Genomic DNA, 20,855 nt, shown 5'->3' with positions numbered 1-20,855 from the left:
ATAAAAACTTGGAAAAGAAAAATTCATTATGAGTAGAAAACAGGGAATATGAAATAGAAACTTATGGGAAATTAGATAAGAAGATAGGTTGGGGTAAAGACCATGAATATCCAGTCAAGAAACATAAACACAGAGTTACTTGGGCAGTGAAGTGTCACTGAAGTACAACATTTAAAATGTCCAAAGTAGAATTTAAAATTTCTACAACATGATTACAAGAGTTTTCCTAGTGCTGAATATGGTCATTTTCTAAGCCAGATGTTTGTTTTTTAAAATTAATATTCTGTTTTTAAAAATTCAGATAACCAGTATGACTATTAACAGCATTTTATCTCTGTAATTTTAAATATGTGGATAAATGTTCATGTATATGTAGAATATTTCAGATAAAAAGGGCATAAAGTCAGATACCTGCCTATGATTATTATTAGGAAGCACTTGACTAGTTATACAATGTGTCACATTCATTGAGCTTTCAGAGTTTTAGAGATGATCACACATCCAAGCCATTTGTCTTGTTTTAAGTAATATTTTGCTTATGATCTAACACACAATTGACACTTATATAACATGCAATTCAACAAGCATCCTTTTTTAGTATCCAAATTTAATTTGAAGATGTCATTTGTCTCTGAAGATTCTTTGGAAACACAATGTCTATTCATTCTCATTAGTATGTTGTTACATATAATTTGAGCTCTCCTTTATAGCATATAATTTCGTTCTTTTCTTATGAATCTTTCTTCCTTTAAGTATACAAAATTGTTTTGTTTTCCATATTATCCATCTCACAGAAAAGTGACTGAAATCACTTCTTGTCAACTCACATATGCAATTCACTCAGTGACAGTCAAACTATTCTTGAGCGCAGACATAGCCAGTGTCAGCATTTTTCCCAACTTGAATATTTTTGTTTCAAGGTACGTATTCTGTCTCTTCGTCCTAAATTGGGATAACTGTTATGACAGCATTTTGCACTATACTAATTAGAACAGTCCAATGGTGATACACGGTGAGAGTTAAATTTACTAGTGACACAAAACAGCACTCAGTCCCCTGAAGCACCAGTTTCTCTCTTCTGAACATTTATCTCCTGGAAAGCATTTATTTTGTGTATTACCTTAGAACTAGAATTTGGGTTTTTATTGTAAGCTATTTTCATTGCTTGATTGTGCAATGTCCAATTAAGAATGGAGGAAAGCCTTCTAAAAGTATGCAGACGGTATGTGCTTTCTGAAACAAAACTGAAGAAAATGCTGTTGTTGCCACGCTGCTATCATAATATGCCACCTGTCAGGAGCATAATGATGGTCTTTACTGGCAGAGTTGGGACAGAGTGGGAAAGTAGAACAGAAGAAACGCAGATCAGACTGTCATGAAAACAGTCCTAACCTCAAATCTGTTTGCTCAGGATGTTTGTGTACTTGGGCTATTCCTTAATTCAGTTTTTAATCTCTAAAATTAGATTTATAAAATCTGGCCCCCCAACTTGACAAAATTCTATCAGATCAAACTGCTTAAAACTTGTAAAATGCAATTCAACTGCATAGCATTGTTGTTCCATATTCCTGTATGTACTCTTAAAATGACTGAGAAAGAGGCTGAAATTGGCATCCACACATAAGAAGGCAATTTAAGAAAAGGCTGCAAGTAAATAGTAATAAGCTGTCTAATTTCATCTCAGAGACTTCGATTAAATTGGATTCTTGGCTTATAATACAACAAACATGCTTCCATCTTGCCCTTATCATTCTTCAAATACCTAGAAAGCAACATTTTTTATATTTTGCAATCAAACTTAAATCCACATTACCTAGTGGCATAGTGTAATGAAAATGACCATGAATTTTATGTAAGTTTTATCATAGGTATAAAATATAGGGGTTTGGCTCAATAAATCATTTTTATAAGCATCATAACTAATAGTGAGATGTTAGAGTGTACTAGAAAGATCACTTATCTTGGGGTCAGAGATTATGGACTAGCTTTTTCATTGCAGAGTAATGTAATGAACCATTATGTGTTACTTAAAATTCTTCGGTTCTTATTGTTCTTATCTATAAAATGAAGATAGGCCAGGTGTGGTGGATCATGCCTATAATCCCAGCACTTTGGGAGGCTGAGGTGGATGGATCACATGAGGCCAAGAGTTTGAGATCAGATTGGCCAACATGGTAAAACTCCATCTCTACTAAAAAAAATCCAAAAAATTAGCCAGGCATGGTGGTACGTTACGTGGGAGGCTGAGGCATGAGAATCGCTTGAACCTAGGAAATTATACATGTTTTAGATAGATAGATAGATAGATAGATAGATAGATAGATAGATAGGTAGATGGATGGATAGATAGATAGGTTTTATATGCATAAATATATTTTGTATATATATTATTTATATATAAAACAAAATGAAGATAAAAACTAATACATAGTAAGAGTGTATTAAATATGCAAAGTGATAAACTGTGTAGGTATTTTCAATTTGTAATAATGCATGAAAATATCAAATTATAGCAGTGGTAGTGTGTATAATAGAAAAGGAAGGAAAGGTAATAATTATTAAGACTTCAGGGTATCACTAGCTGCACCCATTGTGGAAGGGAATGTAACTAAACTTCTTCCAATGACACCTGAAAACAAAAGCCTTTCATTCATTTATAGACCTTATAAGAAAGAATGAAAAACCTAATGGAAGGAAAACTGTCTTAGTCTGTTTATACTGCTATAACAAACTACTACAAGGGTAGCTTGTAAACAACAGAAATTTATTTCTCACTTTTCTGGAGTCTAAAAAGTCTAAGATGAAGGCATTGGCAGATTCAGTGTCTGGTAAGTGCCCATTTCCTGGTTCACAGATAGCCATCTTCTCTCTGTAACCTCACATGGCAGAGGGAGCTAGGAATACTCTGACACCTCTTTTATAACGGCACTAATCCCACTCATGAGGGCTCCATCCTCGTAACCTAATCACCTCCCAAAGGCCACACCTCTAAAGACCCTCACATTTGGGATAAGGTTTTAATATACAAATTTGGGTGGACACAAGCATTCAGGCACTAGCAAAGGTCAAAGTGAGAACACTAATTATCCATATTGGCCAGATGTTGAAGTTACCAGGAACTCTTTTGTTCTCACTCTCTAATGCTGGATTGAAAAGATTTCACCAATTCTTTTGTATAACATTAAAACAAATTTAGTACAAATAGCTTTTATCTTATAAAAATTTAACAGAGACACAGAAAGTTACCCAGAATTAAGATTCAATATAACGTAATATATTTTGATATACCAGTCTAGGTTAAAATATAAATATATAATAACACTAAAACTGAATTAAATCAATCTGAAAGAATCTTATCTCCAAAGAAACTATTCAAAAGAAATAAATACAAAAACTGAAATTGGGCTACTTAGTAATAAGGAATGAGAGTATCTAAATATATTAGGCAAAAATGAATTGACATAAAACATCTATTGGTAATTCAACTTGTAGAAAATTGGCATATGGTCTTACATAGGTATTTAATTACATTCTATATTTAGCACTTTGATGTACATTTTTATTTCTTTATGCTGTATTTGTATTTGATATTGATATGTATATTATTTTGCTTCTTCTTAACAAAATTTGATGAGCATTAAAGACATCCCTTTATAGTAATACAGGCTTCAAAGACAAACATCTGTTTGGATTTATTTTAAATTGCTTGATATACATTTACCAAAGAGCAAACATCCACGTATTTTAAAATGTCCAGATATACTAGATGGCAAATGTCTGGGTGATTAATAGGTGGTGGTTACTATGATTAACATTAATTCGTATACCTAAATGTCCTGAAGCCAAGCTCTTTAGTATCCTTGAAATAACTGAAAGGGGGACAGAATAAAAAATGTAGACAGCTGAATCATTTTCCTTTTCTGAATGGTTAATGTATTCCTATGATTAAACAGACCAATTAACACATCCTTGAATAATTTCTATCATGGATAAATATCACAGAAAGTATATATTTAGCCAAATATACATCCATTTAACAAACTTCTGTTGGAGAAAACATAAAATTCTTACAAACTTCAACAACAACGAAGATTTGAGTAAATCTGTATTAGTGAAGGCTCAGAAAATCAGAAATTATTTGTGAATTACATGGAAAACATACATTGGTTTACTAACTGGTCATCAAAAACAACTGCAGTGGTGATAAGAAAACTTCCCTGATTAAAATTACAGAAAAAATCCCCTGGTTAAAATTACTGATTTGGGGATCAACACATTTCTTGACTGATAGTTTCTTTGGATTGGTATGTATACAATACCAGAGTAATTTTTTGAAAATGAACATATTGCAAACATTTGCTTACGTGGTGATCATAAAGTTAAAGATTGTGACATACTACTACTCATTTAATATTTTTAGATTGATAATTGTATTCACCCAAATCTAAAATCATATAGATTAAAAATTGAAAAGAAAGGCTAATAACAGGAGTAGAATAAAAAGAAAGTATAATATCTCAGTTGTGTTGCTGACTTCAGTTTTTTCATTTTTTTTAAGATGTTACCAATTATGGTATAGATATTTGTAGATATTCATTTTCGCTGAATCAATCCATATCGCTCAATAAGCTAAATATGACTCAAAAAATTCTATGTGAATTATCTTTGCCATCTCACCACTAATGGGCCCCAAGGCATTGTCAGTATTCTAATTGTTGCTAGTTTACCTTTCTCTGCAACAAAGGAAATGAAGAAGGAAGTTCTGTAGAACTATGCAAAATCATATGGCAACTTCATTGTATTATCATCCCATCAGCTATTGATTAATAAAGGTCAGTGTGTGGGGTGAAATAATTTAAACAATCAGCTGGAGCTTTTGGTTGCAAGCAATAGAAAATATAGATGATTTAAGCAGTCAACAGGAAGGTAAGAGAATTATATGCAGAAAATAGTAAGAAAACGGAAACTAAAATCACAGCACAGATTCAGCCCACTGAGACCATCACTGCTGCCATGGTTGAATTGTACAAGCCAGAGACTGCAGTGCCATGGCTGCAAGCTGTGAATCCCGGGTGTGTTCTCTGCCACTGCTTTGAAAGACATTCCTGCCTTTGAGACATATACACCTAGTTAAAATGCAGGGTGAGCCTACTGGATTGGTGAAGCCATTTGCCCAATCCATTTCTTTCTTTCTTTTTTGGGTGGAAGAGGAGGGAGTTATGAACAATGCAGATTTATTTCCCACAGCTCTGGAGGCTAGGAAGTCCAAGATCAAGGCAGTAACAGATTGGGTATGTGGTGAGAAACTACCTCCTGGTTCATAGATAGCTGTCTTCTCTCTATGTTCTCAGAGGGAAGAACGGGTGAGGGAGCTCTCTGGGGTCTCTTTCATAAAGACACTAATCCCATTCAGAAGCACTTCACCCTCATGATTGATCACTTCCTAAAGGCCCCACCTTCAAATACCATCACCTTGGGGAATAGGTTTCAACCCATGAATTTGGGGGGACACAAATATTCAGTCCATAGCAGTGAGTGAAGCCTACTTTTTTGATATTTGAAAATTTTATTGCTTTACTGAACATCTCAAGTGAAAAAAGTGAAGGATTTAATAATGATAATAGACTCAAAATAATATCTGGAACCTAATGTGTTCTTATTTTTCAATGGACTCTAATATTTTACTTTCTTCTTTTTGTTAACTTTTATTTTAGGTTTGGGAGTACACGTGCAGACTTGTTACATAGGTAAACTTGTGTCACAGGGGTTTGTTGTATAGATTATTTCATCACCCAAGTATTAAGCCTCATACCCAATGGACACTTTTTATGCTCTTCTCCCTCCTCCCAACCTCTACCCTCAAGTAGACCCCAGTGTGTATTGTTCCCTTCTTTGTGTTCAGGAGTTCTTATCACTTAGCTTCCACCTATAACTGAGAATATGTGGTATTTGGTTTTCTGTTCCTGTGTTAGTTCATCAAGGATAATGGCCTCCGGCTCCATCCATATTCCCGCAAAAGACATGATCTCATTCTTTTTTATGACTGCATAGTGTTCCACAGTGTATATGTACCACATTTTCTTTATTGAATCTGTCACTGATGAGTATTTAGGTGGATTTAATGCCTTTTATATTGTGACTAGTTCTGCAATGAACATTTGTGTGTATTTGTCTTTATGGTAGAATGATTTATATTCCTCTGGGTATATACTCACTAATGGGGTTGGTGGATTGAATGCTAGCTCTGCTTTTAGTTTTTTGAGGAATCACCATACTGCTTTCAACAATGGTTGAACTAATTTACATTCCCACCAACATTCCTTTTTCTTGGCATCAGTTATTTTTTGACTTTTTATATAGCCATTCTGACTTGTGTGAGATGATACCTCTTTATGGTTTGATTTGTGTTTCCCTAATGATCAGTGATATTGAGCTCTTTTTTATATGCTTGTTGGCTCCATGTATGTCATCTTTTGAAAGTGTCTTTTCATGGCCTTTGCACACTTTTTAATGAGGTTGTTTGTTTTTTCCCTTGTAAATGTGTTTAAGTTTCATATAGATGCTGGATATTAGAACTTTGTCAGATGCATAGTTTGCAAATATGTTCTCTCAGGTTGTAGTTTGTCTGTTTACTCTGTTGAGAGTTTCTTTTGTTGTGCAGAAGCTCTTTAGTTTAATTAGATCCCATTTGTCAATATTTGCTTTTGTTGCAATTGTCTTTGGTATCTATGTCATGAAATCTCTTCTCGTTTCTATATCCAGGATGGCAGTGCCTAGGTTGTCTTCCAGGGTTTTTATACTTTGGGGTTTTACATTCAAGTATTTAATCCATCTTGAATTGATTTTTGTATATGGTGTAAGGAAGTGGTCCAACTTCAATCCTCTGCATATGGCCAGGCAGTTATCCCCTCACCATTTATTGAATAGGTAGTCTTTTTCCCACTGCTTGTTTTTGTCAGCTTAGTTGAAGATCAGATGGTCATAGGTGTGTGGCCTTATTTCTGGGCTCTCTATTATGTTCCATTGGTCTATATGTCTGTTTTTGTACCAGTGTCATGCTGTTTGGGTTACTGTAGCTGTATAGTATAGTTTCAGTTTGGGTAACGTGATGCCTCCAGTTTTTTTTTAATTTTATTTTATTTATTTATTTTGCTTAAGATTGTGCCCAATCCATTTCTTCAGGGTTGATTCAGAAAAGGAGTATCTAGCTTTTCAGTGTCCATGGTGAGAGGCAGCCTCTGCCTAGCATTAAGACTCACATAAAATGTGGGGCATGTTCCAATATGAGAAGGATATTCATTTGTTGGTCAGATAAACAGACAAAAGACAAATACTCACTAAACTGCATTTAGAGAAAATTGGGAAGACAGAATAGATGGCAGTGGTTAATAACATAGATTTTGGCATTGGATTGATCTAAGTGTGAATTTTGGATCTCCTACTTTCTAAATATATAACCTCCAACATATTTCCTATCCTCTCTGAGCATCTGCTAGTTAAAATTTTCATAAGAGTAAAACTGTGTCTGCCTTATTCACTATGGTATTTCAAGCAGCTAGAACAATGTCTGTCAAGGAGCAAAAGCTCTAAAATAGTTATTGAATGAATGACAAGGCCAAATCCCACTATTACACATGATGACAGCAGCATGTAACATGCCTCCTAAACACTTAAATATTTTATTTGTTTTTATGATTATCCAACTGAAGTATTTCCCCACTGCTAGACTAAGCACCATGGAGTCAGGGATGCTGAGGTTTTTAAACTATTTTTTTCTGTGACTGTTTAATTATTTGAGAAGATCTGCACATTTAGATTATTTAGTCATTGTTGAGAAATGAGAATGGTAACACACAAATATAAAAGATTTTTCTTTATGTATTTATTATTAAAAATATCTCCAATAACATATAATAAATATTTTAAATTTATGTTTATAAAACTATTAGGAATCCACCTATTTTTAAATAAATCAGTGGCCATTTTTGAAATTTTTTCTCAGTAATTCTACTTAATAACATCATCTTTCTAACTGAAGAGAGTGCATGTAATTAAAAACAACGTGGAGCTAATCACTTCTGAGACTGTCTTCCCTAGGCCTGTCAGGTTTGTCCCACACTTTCTGTTTAGGCAGGTCGCATTGTGTCAACCTTTTGTGTAGCTATCCATTCTGATAGACCATCAAATATGTGGCCCCCCACTAGATAAATGTGTCTATACAGATGTTACTCCAGTGTCTCCTGGCACACAATTTATTTCCTAAGAGTAGATGAGGAACTCTTACAAGGAGGTATTATTATTACTATTATTAGGGCTAACATTTATCGAACTCTTGTTAAATGTCAGGCTCTATGCTAAGTGATTCATGTACAATTACTCTTATAATCTACTCTAAACCTGATTAAATAGGGTCTATTATAATCCCCACATTACAGGTAAAAAATGGATCTTAGATAGGTCACATAGCTGGTAAGTCATAGAGCTGGGATTCAAATTGACCCCAGAACTCTCCATGTAACTTCTTCCCATGTTTTCAGATTCTGACTACTAGTTTCTCTGTCCTCTGTTTTTGCAAAGGCTTTTTTTTAATCTTTGCATTTGTATTTTAACTTTTTTTTGCCTTATAAAGACAGCCCATTTTGCCTAAACAAGAACCATGATTATGTAAAGGTAAGTACTGAATAATAAATTTTATGTTGTATTATTAAATGTGCTTTCAGTCCAGAGTCATGACCTTATGACTCATGCAGCCAGACACAACGATACGATAAAGATTTGGCCTGTTAGGGTGATATATTTGTGACATCTCCGTCACCCTAGAAATAAGTTGAGATTAGAAAGCACAGAAAATAGCAAAAAGTAGTTAACCCTTGAACATAAATGTTTGGATTTTATTTCCTCTTCTCAAAAATGATATGAAGGCAAAATAATTTTCCATGTAGAGAAAAATAGCAGGACAGTAATGAAACATACTCTGACCTATTTATTTTTCAGTTTTTCCAAATAAATCCTAAACACCTCTAAAACACACGTATACTAGTGGTGTTAGTCAACTTATACCACTGTCTGTGAATATGATGCAGCAAGTTCAACGAAAGTTGTATACATCATGGAAAAGTTTGAATTGCATGAAGAAAAGAAGCTGACAGAAGGAAGGTGGAAAATATTTTCAATACTTAGCAATTTGGAAATACACATTATTATTAACTACAGTTAACTCATTGCTCAGTAGATCTCACAGAAACTTTGTACCCTTTGACCATCATCTTTCCGTTTCCCCCATCCCCAGCCTCTGTTAACCACCATTCTGCTTTCTGTTTCCATGAATTCCATTGTTTGAGATTCCACATATGAGTGTTTGGCTTATTTCACTTAGCATGGTCCACCATGTTATTGCAAAGAACATAATTTTCTTCTTTTTTTTTTTCAGGCTAAATAGTGTATCTCTAATACTATTGTGTATAGACTATGATTTATTTATCTATTCCTCCGTCGATGGACACTAGGGTAGAGTTCATATATTGGTCACTGGGATTAGTGCCTCAACGAACATAAAAGTGCAGATATCTCTTTGACATATTAAAGAGAATTGCTGTATGATCCAGCAATCCCACTTCTGGGTATATACCCGAGAGAATATTTCATCATTTCAATCTTATATGCATTTAATGAGAATGTTAGTTATCATCAGGATCTCCTATTACCAAATCGTAGTTTACAACAGAGGTCAGCAAATCTTTTCTACAAAGGATGAGCTGGTAAATATTTTAGGCTTTTCAGGCTAATTGGTTTCTGTAAAAACTGTTCAATTTTTCCATTAACAGCATTAAAACATCCATAAATAATACACAAAAAAATGCACATGGTTGTATTCCAATGAAACACTAAAAAGAAAAAAACAAAAAACAAATAGCCTATAGGCCATAGTTTGCCAATCCCTGGTCTAGAAGAGAGATACTCAGAAACACAAATCCTTCAGGTAAAAATAATTGAGACTGCTTAATGTCAGAGCCTTACAAGATCATACTGGGTAGCTTATGAAAACTGTTGCTAAGAAAGTATGTGCTAACATTCTTCATATTATTTATGGGTACAAATACTGAGGGGAAAACCAAATGCATTGTATAGCTTACAATAATGAGATCTAGTTAAAAAGAGAAATATTTAACAAAGTCAAGATGATCTCGTAATACAGCTGGTAATCCTAAGTGATTATTACAGATTCTGTGACAGCATGAGCAGGAGAACATTATGAGTAAATAAATCCACCAAGAATTATATAAATCAGATCTGAGACTATTTCACAATCTCAGATGTCTGATCATGGGCAATTTCTAAGCTCTTCATTGAGGTCCTTATAGACATATTTCCCAGGTCTGCCCTTGCTACTCATTACTTCAACATTTGCAGAAGATTTTAAAAGTCGTGTGCAGTTATGCACGCATACCTAGGCATATACACATATATGGGCAAAGAAAAAAACATGTATTATTTGAAGAATTAGCATCTCTATGACAAAGGAATCACAGAGGATACAGATCTGAGGTTCAATGACTGGAGAGAAAGAGGCTGTCCATCAAAGCATTATCCTTATTGATACTCTGGTCACAGAGACTTTTGAAAGGTTTGTAGTTACTCTTTGACCGGACTTTATCTGCTGAATGATCTCAGTTACTCTGAAGACAAAGGAAAATAGGACTAATAATCATTCTTTATCTGGGCACAGGAAAGCTTATAATCTCTACCCAGTCATCCAGAGGTTAAAATTGGGAAGATTTTATAATTAATTTTTTAAAAATTGTTGCCAAATCTGCTTTTCCTCATGTTTTCCATGCATTGTGAACTATGCTGTCGTCCATGCGATCACACGTTAGAAATGAGAGTTGTTTCTTTCTCTTATCCTCCTCCTCTTCATTTTCAAGCCCTGATAATCTTGTAGATTCTATCTTCAAACCACTCCTCTGTACAACCATTGCTAAAGACTTTCTTATCATCATCATTGCATTTTTTTTATTTTTTATTTTTTATTTTTTTTTGAGACAGACTCTTACTCTGTCACTCAGGCTGGAGTGCAGTGGCATGATCACAGCTCACAGAAGCCTTGATTTCCTGGGCTCAAGTGATCCTCTCACCTCAGCCTACTGAGTAGCTGGGACCACAAGTGCATGCCACCATGTTAGGCTAATTTTTGTATTTTTTGAAGAGACAAGGTTTCACCACATTGCCCAGGCTAGCCTCAAAGTCCTGGGCTCAAGTCATCCACCCACCTGGGCCTTTCAAAGTGCTAGAATTACAGGCATGAGCCACCCCACCCAGACATTATTACATCTAATCTACACTTGCAGAATAGTATCCTAAGACACCGCTTTTTTTTTTTTTTTTTTTTTTTTTTTTTTTTTTGAGATGGAGTCTCATTCTGTCACTCAGGCTGGAGTGCAGTGGAGCGATCTCTGCTCACTGCAAGCTCCGCCTCCTAGGTTCACACCATTCTCCTGCCTCAGCCTCTGGAGTAAGTGGGACTACAGGCGCCTGCCACCACGCCTCGCTAATTTTTTTGCATTTTTAATAGAGACGGGGTTTCACCATGTTAGCCAGGATGGTCTCAATCTCCTGACCTCATGATCTGCCCGCCTCGGCCTCCCAACGTGCTGGGATTACAGGCGTGAGCCACCATGCCCGGCGACACCTATTTCTTATCTTTAAAAATCTCGATTTCATCCTTTACATTGCTGCCAGAACTGTCTTTTTAAAAGGTAAAGCTGATTATGTTCCCACTTTAAATGTTCCAATAAATAAACCATGCATGTTGGATAAATTCCAAGCCCTAGGCATAGCATACTAAGTTTTCGTAGTCTATACTTGGTCCAAAAGGCAATAAATGTACCAGCCCTCTTTCCTATGGAAATCAGCCCTACCTCCCTGGCTACAAATTGGTCTAACACAAAACTCATCATACCTATTCATGTTCATGGGTCCAAGGACTTGGTGTACGACTCAACATGGATCTATCAGAGTCCTCTCCTGAAAGTTTCAAAATCTAGTTGGGAACAGAGTATTCCTTTCATCTTTGTTCATATAATTAAGGACCTTGGTTCCAAAACTGAAGTCTATTTTAAAAAAATCTCACATTCCTTTTGTACAATATTAGAAAAAAGAGTAGAGTAAGATACTCTACAGATAAGAGTAAAAATGAGAAGTGGACACCATCCTGCTGTGTCGGAATTAGTGGGTTCTTGGTCTCACTGACTTAAAGAACGCAGCTGTGGACCCTCCCCGTGAGTGTTATAGTTCTTAAGGATGGTGTGTCCGGCATCTTTTCCTTCAGATGTTCAGATGCGTCTGGAGCTTCTTCCTTCTGGTGGGTTCGTGGTCTCGCTGACAGGAGTGAAGCCGCAGACCTTCGTGGTGTTACAGCTCTTAAAGACCCCGCTTCTGGAGTTGTTTGTTCTTCCCCATGGGTTCGTGGTCTCGCTGGCTTCAGGAGTGAAGCTGCAGACCTTTGCAGTGACTGTTACAGCTCATAAAGGCGGCATGGACCCAAAAAGCGAGCAGCAGCAAGAGTTATTGTAAAAAGCAAAAGACCAAAGCTTCCACAGCCTGCAAGGGGACCTGAACAGGTTGCCCTTGGCTGCTTCTGGCAGCCCGCTTTTATTGCCTTATCTGGACCCACCCACATCCTGCTAATTGGTCCATTTTACATGGGGCTGATTGATCCACTTTACAGAGAGCTGATTGGTCCATTTTGACAGGGTGCTGATTGATGTGTTTACAATCCCTGAGCTAGACACAGAGTGCTGATTGGTGCATTTACAATCCTCCAGCTAGACATAAAAGTTCTCCAAGTCCCCACTGGATTAGCTAGACACAGGGTGCTGATTGGTGTATTTACAAACCTTAAGCTAGACATAAAGGTTCTCCAAATCCCCACCAGATTAGCTAGATACAGAATGCTGATTGGTGCATCCATGAACCCCTGTTAGACACAGAGTGCTAAATGGTGCATATACAATCTTCCAGTGAGAAAAGTTCTCCAAGTCCCCACAGCACTCAGGAGCCCAGCTGGCTTCCTCTAGTGGATCCCGCCCCAGGGCTGAGGGTGGAGCTGCCCGCCAGTCCGGCGCCACGTGCCTGCACTCCTCAGCCCTTGGGTGGTGGATGGGACCAGGCACTGTGGAGCAGGGGCAGTGCCCATTGGGGAGGCTGGGGCTGTGCGGGAACCCATGGCAGGGCAGTAGTGGGGAGGTGGGGAGGTGGGGGTGGGGAGGCGGGGGTGGGGGTGGGTGGGGGTGGAGGTGGGGGGGTGGGTGGAGGCGGAGGTGGGGGGGTGGGTGGAGGCGGGGGTGGGGGTGGGGGTGGAGGGGTGGGGGTGGGGGTGGGGGTGGGGGTGGGGGTGGAGGGGTGGGGGTGGGGGTGAGGCCGGGGCAGGGGAGCGGGGGGCAGGGGTGGCCAGGGCGGGGCTGCGGAGGCGGGGGAGGCAGGGCCGGGGGAGGTTGGGCGGGGAGGCGGGGAAGGGGAGGCGGGGGTAGGGGCTCGGGCATGGGGGGCTCAGGCATGGGGAGCTGCAGGTCCCCATCCCTGCCCGGCCAGGAGGAGGCTGAGGCCCTGTGAGAATTCGAGCCTGGCGTGGGCAGGCCGCAGTGCTGGGGACCCAGGCACCCTTTGCAGCTGCTGGTCCCCGTGCTAAGCCCCTCACTGCCCTGGGTCTGTGGTGCTGGCCTGCGGCTCCGAGTGCGGGCCGTGGAGCCCTCGCCCACCCGGAACTCACTGCTGGCCCGGGAGCACTGTGCGCAGCCCGGGTTCCCGCCTGCGCCTCTCCCTCCACACCTCCTGGCAAGCAGAGGGAGCCAGCTCTGGCCTCGGCAAGCCCAGAGAGAGGCTCCTACAGTGCAGTGACGGGCTGAAGGGCTCCTCAAGTGTGGCCAGAGCGGATGCCGAGGCTGAGGAGACGCTGAGAGCGAGTGAAGGCCACCAGCACGTTGTCACCTCTCACTGCCATTTAAGTCCCTGGCCACAGCTGTCCCTATGCCAGCTTCCATTTACTCTAACCCACTCTGGTTTCCCATCTTGTAATACGATCCAGTGAATTTCCTGTTTTATCTGAGACTACTATATTGGGGTATTGCCACTGTCACTAAAAAAAGTCAACTAATGCAAATTTACATTTCACTCTCTCCCTTTAGTTGCCACCTCTCTGCTTCATATCTGCAGCTGCAACTCTACCCTTGAACTCATCTTTAAAACTACCCAGAGGTCAGAGGCAAAGGTTCCACCTACTCTTTTTTCTTCTTTAATTTTATTCTTATCTTACCTAATGTTGACTACTTTATTTTTCGAATCCCAACAGACAAAGACTGTCAACAGCTTTAGAGCTTTACAACAGGATCTTCCAAGTGCTCTGAGAACTCATGATGGAGCCAATAGAAATAAATCATACAAAACAAAGCCAGCCCCTGGTGGGAGGGATGCTTATAAAACAACATAAACAAGAAGATTCTGAAAAAAAATTGTATGGAAGGAAGAAGAGATGAGATAATGGAAATGAACTCAAAATAGCCCCAGTTAAAATACTTACAGTAAAATATCATTAGTACTACTTGATGTTGGTGAAAGGCTCTAGACCCAAGTCAGAAGGCCTGAGTGTTTGCTGTAATTTCTTGAACAAATTATGTAATTTTGTTGAGATTCAGTTTTCTTTTCTATCATTGGGTAACAATAACTTCTCTGGGATGTCAGAGTTATGATGTGAAGTTAAAATAACTAATAAATGGATAAGCCCTGAAAATTTCATAGAAGTTTGTGAATGAGAGCATCTTGTAAATACAGTACCTGAAACCATAAGAATTAAGTCTCAGCTTGAGGAATATCGGATACTAGGGCAGGCTAATGGGACAAAGGTCTCATTGATCTGCCACCTTCAGTCACACTGAAATGGGGCTATATTTTTTATTTACTTACCTACCAGTACTGCCACCAGTCAAAATAGTACTACTTTCCAAGTTATTTAACTCTTTTAGGATAACAGAAAAAAGATCCTTTCTAGTTTTCAAGGCATAGATTCAATGAGTAATACAGATTTCTATCACTTGGTGAACACGTAGCAATTTCCCTGATACCACTAAAAATTAAATTTAAAAATGCTATTTGATACCTTCTTTAAAAACTTGTTTGTTTGTTTGTTTGCTGAAATGGCAGGGATTCAAGTCAAGGTAATTAGATTTACGGAACAACATAGCAAGAGCTCCCAATTTCAGTATTGTGACAGGTCCATTGATAAAACCTGCTCAGGCAGAGACCAAGTTAGAAAGAAGGATTAGGTTATTATTCTAGTTCTCCTGAGATAAAGGAAATATTCTTAAAAACGTGAATCCATCCATCCTCTTTTAAGAGGTCATTAGTTTCTTTCCTTATTAAAATGAGCACAAACTGAACATGCATAGATTGATTCTCTCCATTCAGTTTCAGTTTGAAACTTAGCCTGCTACACATTGTAACAGAATTTTCTACACATTTTAACAGACACACGTTTTCTACACATTTTTGACAGACACATTTTAACAGACATTCTCAATGTGTCTCTCTGACTTTATGACATCAGAGGAAGCAGTCTTCAACCTGCTAAAAATGTAAAGAAAATGTAATGTCTACTTACAAACTTAACAAGAATATCAATGACAACTATTTTACCAATAAATTTAAAGATCTGGATACTTCACATAATAGCCAGTAGCTCTTTGATATAGATATAAAGCTATATAATCCATAATTTCTTTATTTTATGTTTTCCTGAAGTAGTTATTGAGCACCTATTGTGTGTAAAGAGCTGGAATGGACATAAGACTACAGAATGGCAATACGTTCAAAGAATGCCAAGTATCGGAAGAGGAAAGATGCTGAGTTCTTGCCTAGATTTGACTTTAACTGGTTTTATGACCTTGGTTAAGTCACTTCTCCCATGTAAATCATTGAACACTTTTTTATTGAGGGCTTCCCATAGGTAGAAACAAAATTGAATGAGGAACAAATAAACCTGGCCCCAGCCTTTGTGGAACTGACATGGTAGTGGGTAAGACAAATATTAAATAATTAAACACATAAACAAATGTAAGTAAAAATTATGTAAAGTGTAACCAAAAGTAAATAATGTTAAAGAATTTTGAAACCTTGAGCTTCTGATTTAAATGGCCAGTCATGGAATACTTATCTGAGGAAGCAAAATTTAGATTGATACTTGAAGGAAGAAAGATTGCTGGGCGTAACAAAAGTGGAAGTGTAACAGATGTAAGGAAGTTCAGGCCAGTCTAGTTGAAACACAGAGACCAAACGGAAGAAGGCAAAGGATGAGACTTACTAACCAGACACTGCCCAAATCCTGCAAGGACTTACGGACATGGTAAGAGGTTTTGAATATATCCTAAGTCAAATGAAAAATAACCAACAGGTATTAGCTGCATGACATGATCAGATCTGCATTTTTAAAGATTACTCAGGTTGTGGTGTAAATAGTGGATTGAGAGTAAGATGCAGCCGTTGGAAGTGGCAGACTAGTTACACACACTGAAATGTAATAATGCTGCAAAAAAACATAATATTGAATGAAAAAGGAAAAGACAGAATGTGTTCCAAAGCACAATGTCTTTATATAATGATAGCTTGATGAAAACACATACAAATAAAAGACTATATATTAAACCTCTTAAAATGGTTGCTCTTGAAAGGCTAAGTAGGGATGGCGATGGGGGTAAAAAAAAAATAGTAACTCAATAAAACAAGAGAGGGCTTATAAATGGACCAGGAACAATAGTAGGCTATACACTAATGAGCGTGATAAATTCTTAAGGGCCCTAGGATTTTTAAAATGGCAAAAGAGCATTGGCTTCAACTTAATGTCACCAGGTGCTTAGCCTGTAAAAAGAGAGTCAGGCTATTTTTTGAAGTTTTGAAGCCAGACATTGGCTTCTCCTCTCTAGCTATGAAATTCCTAGATTGCATCTGCTTCAAATAGAAGGCTGTTTCATCTACACTGAAAATCTGTTCTTTAGTGTAGTCATCTTCATCAATTATCTTAGATAAATCTGGATAATTTGCTGCAGCTTCTACATCAGCACTGGCCACTTTATCTTGTACTTTTAGGTTATGGAAATGGCTTTTTTTCCTAAAACCTCATGAACCAACCTCAGCTAGTTTCACACATTTCTTCTGCAGTTTTCCCACCTCTCTTAGCCTTCATGGAATTGAAGAGAGTTAGGGCCTTGCTCTGGATTAGGTTTTGGTTTAAGGGAATGTGCTGGCTGTTTTAATCTTCTTTCCAAACCACTAAAACTCTTTCCGTATCAACAACAACCTGTTTCCCCTTTTTAATCATCATGTGTTCACTGGAGTAGACTTTTAATTTCATTCAAGAGCTTTTTCTTTGCATTTACAACTTGACTGGCACAAAATCCTAGCTTTCAGGCTGTCTCAAGTTTCAACATAACTTCCTTACTAAGCTTAATCATTTCCAGCTTTTGATTTAAAGTGGGAGACATGCAACTCTTCATTTCACTTGAACACTTAGTGGACATTATAGGGTTATTACTTGGTCTAATTTCAATATTGTTGTGTCTTGGGCAATAGGAGGGCCTAAGAAGAGGGAGTAGAATGTGGAAACAGCCAGCCAGTGGAGAAGTCAGAACAGATACAACATTTATCAATTAAGCTTGTTATATTATGTGAGCACAATCTGTGATGCCCCAAAACAATCATAGTAGTAACATCAAATATCACTGATTGCAATTCATCATAACAGATACAATAATAATTTAAAAGTTTGAAATATTGTGAAATTGACCAAAATGTAACACAGACATATGAAGTAAGCAAGTGCTGTTGGAAAAATGGCACCAATAGTGTTGTTTGATGTAGCATTTATAAATCTTAGATTTGTAAATCACAAAATATTTGTGAAGGACAATAAAGCAAAACAATAAAAATGAGCTGTGCTTGTATTTTAAAAGAACAGACTGAATTGGAGAGGGTAGTTGACGAATTGGAAGCAGAGAGAGCAGGTACAAGATTCACGTAGTAGTTCAAGAAAATTAAAGCAAGTAGAAAAACTAACAGAAGTCCAGGATAAAAGATTTTGAGGACTTAACTACATATTTCCAGAAGGAATGGAAAAAGGTCAGAAGTGAGAATGTGGAAATATCCTCAGCCGACTTGACTATAAATAGAAAGTGTTGGCAAAGAAAAAAAAAAGGACGAAGCCAAAGAACTCATGGAATGATGAATAATTAAATTGAGGTCTCCTTATCAAAAACAAAAATGAAGACATGTAGATAGAAATTCAATTTATATGTCTTTATTCTGTAAAGCTGGGAGAATACCCAGAAGGTATTTAGAAAGTATGTAATAAAAATTTAAGATTGGAGTTAACGAACCAGAGATAGGCAGGAGAGACATAATAGGTAATAATACAGGTTAGCTGGTAAGATCTTTGGAGCACAGCAAACTTGGATTTGAGTTAGTAATAATAATTATGCATTGCACATTATAGCCTTTATAATTTTTTATCGGTTCGTCCACTTAATAGGCATCTTTTAACATCTATTAAGTGTAGGAAAATACTAGAAGCTGAAGATACAGTAGTAAGTAATAAATAAAGTTCATTTAAGTAAGTGTAAAGTTAATAAAACACAGTCCCTAATCTCGTTACTCTTATACTGAGAGATTTTCACATTCAAAATTTACTGACCTCCTATTGGGTGCAGAGGACTTGGATGGGTAAATGCATACAATATGTCTCTAGCTGTGTTGTTGGAATAAGTAAAATGCTGGGGACATCCAAAGAAAGGAGACCACATGGAGGAGGTGATATTGGATCTTGAGGGATGATTAAGAGTCATCAAACAAAGTACATTTATATATGTATTATAATATCATCTCCTGTAATCCCGCTCACACCCTCTGAGGACCAAGTAAGTACATTAAAGATGTATTTCCCATAGAATATTCTGAGCAAGATGAGAGAAAGGATAGTATGATAGCCCTATCAGTTCTTGTATTCCTCTCCCTAATTTCACTGTTTTGTTGAAAGTGTTTGTTTTTTTAAAAAATAGTTTTTATTTTGTATTTAGCTCTAGGCAAAAGAACAGTACTATTCCTTGAAAACATTTATTCTTTAGGGGTATGAAGTGGTATGTTTGCCCAACAAAATACACAATTTCTAAAACATTATGACTAATTCAAGTAAATGTATTCCCTGAAGAAAAATCTCCACTTCACTTTGTCTACATAGAGGTAGATTTAATAAACAAATTAAAACAAAAGTCTTCTGTCAGTATATTCCTCAGCACTATTATAAAGGGTGGCAAAAATTCCTTTCTTTGACAAAAGAGACTTTTTCCTCTTTTCCCTCAAGACACTAATGAACATAAATGTGCAAGTAAAATATTTTCACTTAGATTGACAGTGTTTGACACTAACATACTCTAGAGCATTTAATTTTTTTTCTCAACTTAAAATTAACTGCCAATTTTTTAAATGTTAAATATTATTCCCCAAATTAAGTAAGAATAATTTATTTTGCATAGCAAGCATTGTGCCTCCTAAGAAAATAGACATTTTATTTTCTGTTTAATTATCTCCTTCTTCCTGTCAATCAGGGTCAGTAGTTTGTCAAAAACAAGTCAAGGACAACCTGCTTTGGTATCTGTGCAAATAGAATTCAATAATCCCCAATGAGTTTGCAAAACTTGCATAAGTCATTAGTTTGATAAACATGAGGATTAATGCAGGGGATTTGAAACCTATGTCAGAGACGTTTTAAAATTACTTCCATTTAAACTTTGATTCTTAAATTCAGAAAATGCCTAATGCAGCTAATTTTAACTACTATGAACTATAACTTACATAATAAAAACACAACTGGCCAACATTATTATCCTCTTTCTTGCATAATTTGTCTAAAGATTAACATCTCATGCTTTTCTTAACTGAAGAACTTCTTTTAACATTTCCTTTATGCAGGTCTGCCAATAATTAATTCTTTCAAGTATTTTTTTATTTCATCTGAAAAAGTATTTCTTCATTTTAATATAATTAACAGATTTTATTATTATCATAGTTTTAGATTTTCTAAAAACTTGCAAAGATACTACAAAAAGTTTCTGTGAACCTCACACCCAATTTCTCCTATGATTAATATCTTTCTTTACTATAGTATAATTGTTACCCTTAATGGACTAATATTGATACATCGTTACTAGCAAAAATCCCTGGTTTATTCTTTATTTAGTTTTAATTTTTATGTAATATCCTTCAACTTTTTGTTTTTCTTCAGGACAGTATATTTTCTTCAGTATTGTATTGGCAATTCTAGATCTTTTGCCTTTCCATATAAACTTTGAAATACGTTTGTCAATATCTCCACTATACCTGGCTCAGATACTGATTGGGATTATGTTGAATCTATAGACAAAGTTGAGAGAAAGTGACATCTTACCAGTACTGAACATTCTAATCCATGAAGATGAAATATATCTTCATGTACTTTTGTCTTCTTTGATTTATCAGAGTTTTGTAGTTTTCTCCATATGACACACACACATTTTGTGATGTTTACACCTAAGTATTTATTTTTCTTTTTTGGTATTATTGTAGAAGTTATTTAAAAGGTTTACTTTTTAATTTCAAATTCTGAATGTTCCTTACTGGTACATAGGAAAGCATTTGACTTTCGTGTATTTACTTTGTGCCCTGTAACCTTGTTAAATTTGATCATTACTTCTGAGTATTTCTGTTGATTCTTTGAGAATTTTCACATATTATTTTCAATAAAAAGACAATATTATTTCTTCCCTTCCAGTATGTATATATTT

At 36.7% G+C, this 20,855-nt stretch overlaps 2 long non-coding RNA genes across 2 annotated transcripts in view; one reads left to right on the top strand and one right to left on the bottom strand.

The window, feature by feature from the left end:
• LOC135967111 (uncharacterized) overlaps positions 1-20,855 on the bottom strand; it is a 483,062-nt gene that overhangs the window by 270,473 nt on the left and 191,734 nt on the right. The gene's annotated exons all lie outside the window — the stretch shown is intronic.
• On the top strand, positions 14,179-14,787 carry LOC141408405 (uncharacterized). The gene is made up of 2 exons (XR_012422790.1): positions 14,179-14,250; positions 14,345-14,787. It is a non-coding gene; the product is annotated as an uncharacterized lncRNA (long non-coding RNA).

This window comes from Macaca fascicularis, chromosome 14 (assembly GCF_037993035.2).
Source record: "Macaca fascicularis isolate 582-1 chromosome 14, T2T-MFA8v1.1".
In the NCBI taxonomy this organism is placed as follows: Eukaryota; Metazoa; Chordata; class Mammalia; order Primates; family Cercopithecidae; genus Macaca; species Macaca fascicularis.
The sequence above is the reverse complement of the archived record's forward strand: the minus strand, read 5'-3'. Positions and strand labels throughout refer to the sequence as shown.